The sequence below is a fragment of the Myxine glutinosa genome, chromosome 1 (genome assembly GCF_964187855.1).
Source record: "Myxine glutinosa chromosome 1, kmMyxGlut1.1, whole genome shotgun sequence".
Lineage (NCBI taxonomy): Eukaryota > Metazoa > Chordata > Myxini > Myxiniformes > Myxinidae > Myxine > Myxine glutinosa.
In genome coordinates, this window is record NC_136261.1 from 150,055,808 (window position 1) to 150,068,037 (window position 12,230).

Here is a 12,230-nt window from a genome sequence, read left to right on the forward strand (position 1 = left end):
ATGAGGCCATAAAAGTTATATCCTACAGTGGCTATGTACTCATTCTGAATAATATTGTACACTAAAGGTATATGAACGGTTCCACTCCTTTGGGACAAATGTGTATCCAAAGCTGAAGAATATATTAAATTATTGTTTTTCGAATATACATACATACACACATACATACATACATACATACATACAGTCACGTGAAAAAGTAAGTACACCCCATGTAAAGTTTTGACTTTTTCAACATATTTCAACACACAGCTATTTGATCTTCATTTCAACAATATTGATAGATAAAGGTGATATAATATAACAAATATCATGAAACATTTATCATACATATTTATCATACATATCATACAAACAAACAACAACATGCATATGCCAAGCCAGCCAGAGGTGTGTGGCACTTTCTTTACATGCGGCTTTAACTGACATTTCCAATAATTAACCTTCAACAGGCTTTCCTTAATACCAATGGAGGGACTAGGACAACCTGAATTCACCCTGAGACCAGGTATATTTAATAAAGCAAATGGCATACATGGTACAGGAATACAACAAGTAAGAACAATAAATGGTGGTCAAGCAAAATCCATAACCGATTACCGCACATACACACCCACAAAACCGACGAATGAACAGGAACCTTAATTATCAAACTTAAAGGCCTTCAGACTCACACCACAGTAGATAAACCAGAGAGGTTACAGTGACAGGATGGAAATACCCTGTCTGTGCCTGGTGGGACACAACAAGAACCGATGCAGAGTTGCAAAGAAAGAAGCCAGTCACATCCTTGCAGGAAAACGGCCAGCTCCATATGCAGCCTGGTGTGAAAGAATAGAGGAGAGGCGTGTATGGGTGGTTAGGGGCATAGCGTCGCACAGCAGCTCGAGTAGACTTCACGCAACCTCTTCAAGGGTCGGTCCCGGGCATCTGCTAACTCCCCCAGTGGCACTTGCTTTTAAAGTCTCTGGACCCTAGCCCCTCCCCCCCCCATTCCCCCACCTCACCATGGCATACCGCTGAACTTTGTGCAAATCGGTTTGGCAACGCTACACCCGAGAAGAGGTGATGAGGAGACGAACAGCATGCTCTGCAGGCAATTGGGGGGGGGGGGGGGGGTTGTGGGGTGGGGGAGGGGGGGAGTGAGAACAGCACCAATGCCAAGCATGGCAGCCATACAGGACGAGCTCCTTAAAGCTCTCCTTACTATTTTCCCCAGAACTCCACAGTTCTCTTCACAAAATGTGAGCTTCCCTGTGTTCTGTTCCTGCTTCTCCAGGCTCCTCCTCCTTCCCCTCAGACCTCTCGCAATCCTTTTAGAACTGTTCCCACTCAATTCTCCTCAGTTCTCACCAATCCTGCTCATATCTCACCAATCCTTCTCAGTTCTCTCATAAACAAGCTCTCCTCAAAATCTGTAGCAATTTCCTCACAGGACTTGCACAAATCCTCCTGCGCATTTTTGCACACAGAACCGAGCGAGAGCTCTGGCTCCTCCGTCATCACCCTTGATAACTCTCTGTCCCTCCTTCAGGCATTGGGCTCCACCCACATCCAGGGCACGATTATAGCTCCACCCCCTGGCAGAATCCCAGAGCTTTCTGCTTTGTTCTTCTGGACTGGTGCGCAGTTTGTTTTTCAGAGATGTCACCCGGCAAGCCCGGTGGATGTTTACATGAGATTTTAGAACATGTTTCTTTAACTTTAAACCCTCTCTATCTTATCACAAACAGGACCCTCCGTATCATGCACATTCAAACACAATCCTTAAGCTAACAGGTCCTGACACTCTTACATCGAGATTTGCTTCCTACCTGCACATAGTCCATGCTATTCTATACAATTTTATCTCTTCTGAGGTAATCTCTAACCCCCTCCCCCCATAAACATAACTATATATATATTGTTACTGACGCGGCTTTTAGATGTTATATTGACCGAGCGGTGGTGTATTTAACCGCGTCCGAACAGTTCCTCCCCGATTAAAACCCGATTCCACCCGACGTTGACCCGATCGCCCCACAGATATTCAATCGGGAAATCTCTAAAGCGACCGAAAGAGAATGAAAAAGAAGAAGAAGAAGAATACGGAGGAAGAACAGGTTTTATTATACACACACAAGCAATGGATGGAAGAAGCAGTAACACAGCGAATCCTTAACTTACACTATTCATTTTTACTTAGCCCCAAGACAAACGAGCAGGACAGGACGTTCACACTTACACAGGGGATAATGCAGGCAGGTAAGGCTTGAGATGGAGGCAAGGTCGGGAGGCCGCCGTTTGCAATTCCTCGCGGTTTTGGCGGGAAACCCTTGTCGTGTATCCGCTGTGGTCGACGGCACGCGCTGGTTCGGCACACCTGCTCCTCTTCTGGGGTGGGGCCGTCTCCCTCCTTTCAGCGCGTCTCTCCAAAGCTGGTCTCCTTGCCGAGTACCTCTCCTCTTTTGCTTGGAGCGTTTCGCATCTCACCGCCTCTCTTTGGTGCAGCCTCTTTGCTCCTCTCCCAGGGTCATCTCCAGCTCATCTCTTAAAGCAGTCCCTTTTATCACCTCGAGCGAAATCAAGCCGCCGACTCCGAGGGCACGCCTACCGGGTCACTCACCGCGGTGTTGATTGGCTGTTAGGACTGGTTCACTCCTTCCCTCTTATGACGAGGTGGAGACACGCCTTTCTTCCCCAACCTTACCTCGTGGCCAATGGTGGTTTGAAGAAAACCGGCCAAAATGCGGAAGGCAATTGGAAGGGAGGTTTTGGGGAAATTGGAAGGGCCTACGCTTATTTTGTTTGATACAATGCAAAGTCAATCTAGTGGGAAAACACATACTTAGCCTACATGGAATAAGGAAATACACTATTTAAAAGATATATCGTGACCTGCGTGTATATTTCATGCAATTAACTAGGACGCTGACTGCGACCATTATTTACATTAACAGGGTGGTACCGTACGTTTGTAACGTTCACATTGTAACGTTTTCACATTCGTTACACTTCCTCCAAAATTGTTACACTTCTCAAAAACCGTTACACTTCTCAAATTCGTTACACACTTCTCAAAATCGTTACACTGCACCCCCCTTTCTTCAGGTCCGTCCTCGGGCCTATTAAACTTTAACTTAGTGTGACACGTAGGTGTAATTCCCTCTACAATTAACCTGACCCTGAGTGTGACAATTTTAAAACACAAATAAGTATGTCCCCCTATTGCATTGCATCCTGTCTAACAGACTCAAGCCACAGCTAACCGAATTACGGAATTATTCTCAAACTATACATTTACGGTGGGGAGCATTATTTACAATGACGTGATTTCTTATTTACAACGCAACCCAGGACCTGTGTTTTTTTTTTTTTTTTCTTTTTAGGGAACAAGAGAAAGAAATTCCTGTTGGGAGGGAGGAGACAGCACGCATTGCATCGATGCACCAGTACCAATACCACCAAAGCACCCAAACACCACAAAGCACCCAAACACCACAAAGCACCCAAAAGCACCATCCGGTGCGGTCACCATGGTTCATAATAAACACAACAAAACAACTGGTGGTGGTCTTCTCTTTCTCTGCTGGGCCGATGTTCTTTCCGACGTCTTCTGGCTTCATGCGGCCTAGTTGGAAATAATAAAAAGCACAACTTGTGTCCATTTTTATTTAGGGCCTCAGGGGCCAACTAAGGGTGGTCCACCTGTTTGGCATAGGTGCCATCTTACCGAGGTCCGCAAGCAAGATTCCCTGGCCACTATGGCCGGTTTCCAACAGAGGTGCCCTGCCCCAGAACCTGGGGTCCATCAAGTGGTACTTGGCCGCAGAACAGCGGTCCATAAAGTGGTACATCAACGCAATGCATGCTGGTTCTGGGAATCTCGGGCGCACAATGGCCACCTCACGCACGCTCCCATCGGCACCCAATGGCGCACAGGTCATGTGGGAGACAAAAGAAGGACAATTGAGCGAGAGGTAAGGTCACAAGGGTACACGTCAATAAGGCAATGCAAGGTGAAATGCGTACGGAGGCCGAAGTGAGAAAGCTCGTCCCTACCGTACGTCACCCCCCTGTCACCTACCCTACCCTTGTTCTCACCCCATATGTACAAAAATCTACACATTTACAAATTCGTCACTACTGTCACGTCTTCCCCATATTTCCCCTATACCAAATTCGTCTCCACAATCCCTTTACTTCAAAATTTGCCATCACCAATTCATCATCAATCCTCATAAGGAGGGAGAGATGGAATTACGCACAATGTCACACCCACGTCATGATGCGTCTCACAATCCAAACATTTGCATCATAAAAAATAATCAAAACATGGCATGGTGTGGAGTACCTGTCACCTCAGGTGAGTGGATGCAGATGGTGCGAGGAGATCCTTCATCCTAACTATCCTCTAAATGACTTTAACACACTTTACACTACCCGGGGTCTTTCCCTGCCAATCCATTGGCTAACTTACACTATGGGTTCTAATAACCAATTCCCATTGACTAACTGTGGTGCTTCTCAATTTGGGGTCTCACTCCCCCGATTCATCTCCCGGTGCTCTAGCACAATTTCTGGGCTGCGACGTGTACCTCTCCCAACAGGTCTACCCACCTGCACACCTCCACCACTGTAGTTGCCACTCGCGCTTACCTAGCTCCTCACCCTAACCTAACTACTGGGGACAGCCCCTCTCCTGGCTCTGTCACCCCATGGTGCCCTCTGGCACTGGGCTACCCGGGTCCGTCCTCCGGATCCTCGGGCCCCATCCACAACAACTACTACCGGCTCCCAGAGCCCACCTGCGGCCTCACCTGGCCGACATCCTCACAGTGGTGGAGTGCCCAAACCAACTACACACACTAACAGGCTACACGCCCAGCCATTTCCACAACACCAATGCACCCATCCACATACCATTCTGTCACCCGCACCACAGATGCCAATATCCAACCACAATTTACCTGTACCCTCTACCTAACACTTACACTACCCGCCCCGGGTATCCGTGATGGGGGTCCACTCTTCCCCCATTCACACCTTCGCACCATCCACTCCACTCCACAATTTCCACCATTCTCACTCCACGACCATCCATTCCACTACTCCATACCATTTATTCCATACAACCATTTATTCCACACACCTGTCCTCCATTCACCTGTCGTTGCACACCTGTGCAATCATACCTGGTGCCACCTGCACCCTCCTTTCTTCCTGGACCATTTGGTCAGCACAACACGCAATCACCACTACTCCCTCATACACTGCTCCATTCACCTGTTCAGTTGCACACCTGTGCAATCACACCTGTTCCATTCTCACCTGTTCAATCCTCACACACACGGCATCATCTCAGCTAACTACTCCCCTCTGAAACTTGCGCTTCCCAGTCGTCCCTTTAAACTATTGCGCTCCCACGTCATTATAATCCACACTAATCTACCTGCGTCCCCACTACAGGTATCAGTCACTAACTAACCTTAACGTTACCTAATGTCATCTTCCCTAGGGCCCTATCAATATAACCTAACCCACCCGGGCTAGTTTTCACTGCCATACACCCCATAAGCTATTGCTCCTTTGCCCCACGTCTGTGAGGGATGGTGGATTTGCCATCCCACCACATCGGGGGTCTCTCACTATCAATTTTGCTCGTCCAAATTCCAACCAATTCAAAAATTTTCCATTTACTGCCAATTCTATTCACTTTTCTAAATTTCGTTTCAAATCACTACCATCATCATCCGTCTACTTATTACATCCTCTCGGTGCGCCAATTCACATCTACAGCCCGGCTTCGTACAGCCGAGCCATGAACGCGGATTATTTTGTGCTGGCGGCAGGATGCGTCCCGCATTCGGGGCAGGGGCGGGGGCTTACCCGGGCCGAGATCCCACGCATCACCTCGGCGTGAAGCCATCCAATGTCCCGATCTCGACCTGCCGGCACGTCTCAACAAAACGTGGTCGCCATAGCGACCCTTCCTATCCAGCCGCCCGCTCCGCCTAGTGGAGCCCGGCCGCTCCACGCGAGGCCCAGCGTGGATCGCGCACGGCGGTCCTTTCGAACCCGCCGTGACTCGGATCCCCGCTGGTTCTCGCGGCACGCGTAGCCCGGCACGCACCGAGGGCCCGATTCGGCTATAAGTCGCCCTAACCGCTAAACCGGTTACCGTCGACGCTTCACCTGGACGCTGACATGCATACGCTACCCCTTTCTTGCTCATACATGCAGCTGTTCCCATTCTCCTCGTACCTTTCATTACACACCTCGGTACACTCATTCCGTTCGCCGACTTGGTCACACACCTGACCACCGAACACTTTGGCACACATTCGTTGGTCGCACACCTCACCAACACACCTCTTCGCGCCCCTTTCTCCGTCACCTCCTCTGTGACAATCACAGGTGTGCTCTCATTCGCACACCCTACCACGTGCCTCACGACCAACTCAAATGTGCCTTCCCACACACGCTCTACCATTCCAGGTGTGCATCCTTCCATTCCAGGTGTACATCCTCGCTCACCTGTCACAACCAACTCACTCTCCTTGTCACTCTCACTACTCTCACCTCCACTCTTGACAGCGCACTCACCCTTACTCTCGACGGCACACTCTTTCCTCATGCACCCGTCCGTTACACACCTTTCTCGCGCACACCCTCCCGTTACATCCTCTGTAACACTCACCACAGACGTACCCTTTCTCGTTACATCCTCTGTAACACTCACCACAGGTGTACACCCTCTCGTTACATCCTCTGTAACACTCACCACAGGTGTACACTCTCTCGTTACTTCCTCCGTAACACTCACCACACCGCGCTTCCATGTACCCCCTCGCACACGCGCTTCGACCGGCTCACTCCTGACGGCACACTCACTCCTCGGCGTGCACTTTTTCCTCACACACCCCATGGTCGGACATTCTCGCACACCTCTTTTTTCGCACACCTGACCTGTCACACACTTCACCAACGGCCTTTCACGAACACCCGGATCCAAACCAATCCCCAAGCCGACTGAAGCTTTCCTCACATCATATACATTGCCACTCACCTCCGTACTTCGTCTCCGCACCTCCTTTGCCACCTGCAAACTCTTTATTTGGTTAGTGAGCATCACATCATGATTTGAACACAGACCTTGTACATATTCCATTACCTCCTCCTGGATTTCTCTCTTAGTTTCTGTCCGTCTCTTCTTAATTTCACTCACCTCTTCTTCCACTTCCTCTAGTTTTTGTTTAACCTCTTTTATTTCTCGGTTCGTCCCCTCAAGTTCGTCCTCTAGGGCTACCGTGACCGTCTCTATGTGCATCCTCACCTGCCGGTCCTTTGTCTCCATTATCTCTGTCACCTCGTCCACCCTCATTGTCAGTTCCTCCCGTACCATCTGACATTGCCTCTGTGTCGCTATTAATTCGTTTTTAATTTCTTTTTGTGTCACCTTTAACCCTCCGAGTACTGCAGTGTTCCTTTGAACCTGCTCCACTAACTTAGTTTGTCCCTCTGTCAGCTGTTCCACCTCCTCCGTCAGATCTTCTATTCCCCCTTGTAACTTAGCCGTATTATTTCTCACCTCTTTCTCCATACGCCTCTCACCTCGCTTTACCTCCTCGCGCAGCCCCAAAACCTCCTCACTTACCCCTCGTCGTATTTCCTCCATCTCTTTTGTAGATGCCACCCTCATCTGTCCCAATTCATCCCTCTGAGCATCCAGTTTGGTTTCTACCCCGATTTTCACCTCCTCTATTTGCTCTCCCATTTGTTTGATTTCCCTGGCAGATTGTTCCCCTATTTCCCGCAATTTGTCCTCCATCCTATTTTCTAACCCCATTAACCCATTTTTCACCCCCTCTAACTGATTCTCCTGGGCAGCCATTCCGTTTTCCACCCCCGTTAACCCATTCTTTACCTCTTTTATCCCGTTGTCTAACCCCTCAAAATTTTTGTCTAACTTCTCACCGGTACCCCTCGCTTCGTCCCTCATTACCCCCATTTGGTTTCCCATCCTGTTTTCCATCCCTTTGAAATTATCGTCTGTTTTTACCATAAAGGCCATCATCTGTTTCATAAACAGGTTCCAATTCATTGGCATCTCGGGTTCGGCTACCGCGACCACGGCTAAATTTGGTGCCGCTACACCCACGTGCGCGAGGACGCCATTTCGTGCGCCTGATACCCCCTCAACCACACCTTCTTTACTCTCCTCCACCCTTTCCTCCACATACATTTCCCCGAGGTCCTGGGTCGATTCCACCCTGTCTATCTCTCCCACCGACATCCGATCGCCTTGATTGTCCATGGCGCGATCTCAAAATTCGGGTTTTGCTTTATAAAACAAAATAAATTTCGGCAGCTTGTAATTTTGAGCGCGTTAAGCGCGCTTCGGGTCCGATTTCGGGTCCGATCTCCCTCCTCGACACCAATTGTTACTCTAATAGTACAATTGGTGTTCCAAAATTTGGGCCTAACAAATTTAGTCCCAGGTCCGAATCCAACTCCTCGACACCAATTGTTACTGACGCGGCTTTTAGATGTTATATTGACCGAGCGGTGGTGTATTTAACCGCGTCCGAACAGTTCCTCCCCGATTAAAACCCGATTCCACCCGACGTTGACCCGATCGCCCCACAGATATTCAATCGGGAAATCTCTAAAGCGACCGAAAGAGAATGAAAAAGAAGAAGAAGAAGAATACGGAGGAAGAACAGGTTTTATTATACACACACAAGCAATGGATGGAAGAAGCAGTAACACAGCGAATCCTTAACTTACACTATTCATTTTTACTTAGCCCCAAGACAAACGAGCAGGACAGGACGTTCACACTTACACAGGGGATAATGCAGGCAGGTAAGGCTTGAGATGGAGGCAAGGTCGGGAGGCCGCCGTTCGCAATTCCTCGCGGTTTTGGCGGGAAACCCTTGTCGTGTATCCGCTGTGGTCGACGGCACGCGCTGGTTCGGCACACCTGCTCCTCTTCTGGGGTGGGGCCGTCTCCCTCCTTTCAGCGCGTCTCTCCAAAGCTGGTCTCCTTGCCGAGTACCTCTCCTCTTTTGCTTGGAGCGTTTCGCATCTCACCGCCTCTCTTTGGTGCAGCCTCTTTGCTCCTCTCCCAGGGTCATCTCCAGCTCATCTCTTAAAGCAGTCCCTTTTATCACCTCGAGCGAAATCAAGCCGCCGACTCCGAGGGCACGCCTACCGGGTCACTCACCGCGGTGTTGATTGGCTGTTAGGACTGGTTCACCCCTTCCCTCTTATGACGAGGTGGAGACACGCCTTTCTTCCCCAACCTTACCTCGTGGCCAATGGTGGTTTGAAGAAAACCGGCCAAAATGCGGAAGGCAATTGGAAGGGAGGTTTTGGGGAAATTGGAAGGGCCTACGCTTATTTTGTTTGATACAATGCAAAGTCAATCGAGTGGGAAAACACATACTTAGCCTACATGGAATAAGGAAATACACTATTTAAAAGATATATCGTGACCTGCGTGTATATTTCATGCAATTAACTAGGACGCTGACTGCGACCATTATTTACATTAACAGGGTGGTACCGTACGTTTGTAACGTTCACATTGTAACGTTTTCACATTCGTTACACTTCCTCCAAAATTGTTACACTTCTCAAAAACCGTTACACTTCTCAAATTCGTTACACACTTCTCAAAATCGTTACAATATGTATATATATATATATATATATATATATATATATATATATATATATATATATATACAACAACAACAACAACATGCATTTTAAGGCCATTTTCCCTGCTAGAGCGGGGGTTAGCCTTGCGGTCCCCATGACAATCTTCCCCATCTTGCCCTATTTTCTGCATCTCTTCTTGTTAACCCCCTTGCCCGCATTTCTTCTTCCACCATCTTTGGCCAAGTTTTCTCGGTCTTCCCCGACCTCTACTTCCTTCTACATTCATTTCCATCACTCTTCTCAACCAGTCACTTTCATCCTTCCTCAACACATGACCAAACCATCTCAACCTGTTCCTCTTCACAGCATCAATCACAGGCTCTATTCCCATCATCTTTCGCAATTCATCATTTGTCTTCCTCTCTCTCAACGATACTCCGCACATCCATCGAACCATTCGCATTTCCACCCTTTCCAACCTTTGTTGCTGCTCTACGTTCATTACTCATGTCTCGCTCCCATAAATCATAACACTTCTCACACATGCAGCATACACCTTTCCCTTCAGCTTGAACGACACTCCCCTCCTAATCAGCATGCCACTCAGTTCCCGAAACTTCTTCCATGCACATCTCACTCTGGCAACCGTTGCCGAGTCTGATCCACCTTCTCCATTCAGCATTTCTCCGAGGTAGCAAAATGTTTTCACACCTTCCAGCTTCACGCCGTCTCCAAGATCCAACTCAACATTTCCTCCATCTGCAGCTCCCTCTGTGCACACCTTCCATTTGAATGTAGCTGCCACACTGGTTAATGACCCTCTCAGACCACTACAATTTTGATGAACCCACTCAGCGCACATTGTACATTGAATGGAATTCACTCTGACACCCTTCATACACACAGCACAGGGCCACTTCCCAGTTCTTTCCACCTCACCACATGCTTTACCACTTGCCATCACCTTTGTCTTTCCGATATTCACCTTCAGACCTTTTGTCTCCATACATTCCTTCCACTTGTTCATCTTTTCCTTCAGTCCATCCATACTTTCCGCAATCAACACCAGATCATCTGCATACAACAACTCCCACGGTAAACCCTCCTTTACATTCTGAGCCAGCACCTCCATCACAGCGACAAATAGTAGTGGACTTAGTACCGACCCCTGATGCACTCCCACCTTCACCTCAAACTCACCACTGTTCCCGTCCTTCGTCCTTACAGCTGTGCGCGCTCTTTTGTACATTGCCATCACTACTCTGATCAACCATTCCTCCACTCCTAACTTCCTCATTGCCCATGTCAATACTTTGCGTGGAAACCTATCAAATGCTTTCTCCAGATCAACAAACCCAAGAAACAACTTCTTCCTCTTCTCCATGTACTTCTCCTGCAACTGCCTCACAATAAAAAGCACGTCTGTCGTTTTCCTGGCATAAATTCAAACTGCATTTCGTCGATCTTCACTTTCGTCCTTATCCTCCTCTCCAACACCCTTTCCAATACCTTCATTCCATGCTCCAATAACTTTATCGCTCGGTACGAGCCACACTCTAGAGGGTCACCTTTCCCCTTGTATAGAGGGACGAGGGTACTCAGTTCCCAAATCACTGGAATGCGGCCTTCATTCACCGCCAGATTACAGATCTCTGTCATTCTCTTCACACCCCAACTTCCTGCTGCCTTCAACATATCTCCCACAACTCCCGTCGGCCCTCCCGCTTTTCTACTCTTCATTGCTTTTATCGCTTCCTCAACTTCCTTCTCAGTTATCTTCTCTGCCGGTCCTAAAATTGGGTTACTCTCGATGTTGCCATCCCATTCATTCTCTGTATTCAACAGCATTTCCATATATCTTTTCCATCTTCCTTTAATTCCATATGGGTCCACAACGATTTGTCCCACTTCATCCTTCAAGCAACTCACCCCCATCACATCACACCTCTCCTTCGCTATCTGCTTTGCAATCTTGAATACTGCTCTCTGACCCTCTTCCAAATCCAAGCGTTCTCCGAACATTTTCCTACATGCCTCCTGCGCCTTTGCTACCTCTTTCTTTGCAGCCTTCTTGGCTGCCTTATAACTTCCATGCTCTGCTGTTTCTGCTCCCGTACCCATCGCCTTCTGCCACTCCTTGAACTTCTTCCTCTTCTCGTCCATCCTCTTTCCAACATCGTCATCCCACCACCATGTTTCCGAGTGCCTCGGTGGTCCTTTTGTCCATCCACATACCTCACCAACGGCTCCCAACAGACTAGCTTTCATTGACATCCAACCACTTTCAAGCTCAACCACATCATCCTCTACCCTACTCAGCCTCTCTTTTAATGCCTCCCTTACTGTCACCTCTTTCAACCTCCACACCTTCATTCTCGGTTGGTACTTCACCGCCGAGCTCTCCTTGCACTTTTCACCCTGATGTCGCAGACAACCAAGTGGTGCTGTGAAACAGCCTCCTCGCCCGGGATCACCTTTGTGTCCCGGAGGTGCACCCTATCTTGCCTATGCACCATCAGGTAGTCAACGGTTGTCGTCGACCCACCTGACGTGTATGTAACAAGCTTATTATCCTCTTTTTG

General features: G+C 48.5%; 1 protein-coding gene and 1 long non-coding RNA gene across 2 annotated transcripts in view; one reads left to right on the forward strand and one right to left on the reverse strand.

Annotated features, from left to right (window-relative positions):
* SYT12 (synaptotagmin 12) overlaps window positions 1–12,230 on the forward strand; it is a 102,142-nt gene that overhangs the window by 56,600 nt on the left and 33,312 nt on the right. The gene's annotated exons all lie outside the window — the stretch shown is intronic.
* Window positions 1–12,230, reverse strand: part of LOC137429487 (uncharacterized) — a 37,814-nt gene that overhangs the window by 2,507 nt on the left and 23,077 nt on the right. The window lies entirely within an intron of this gene.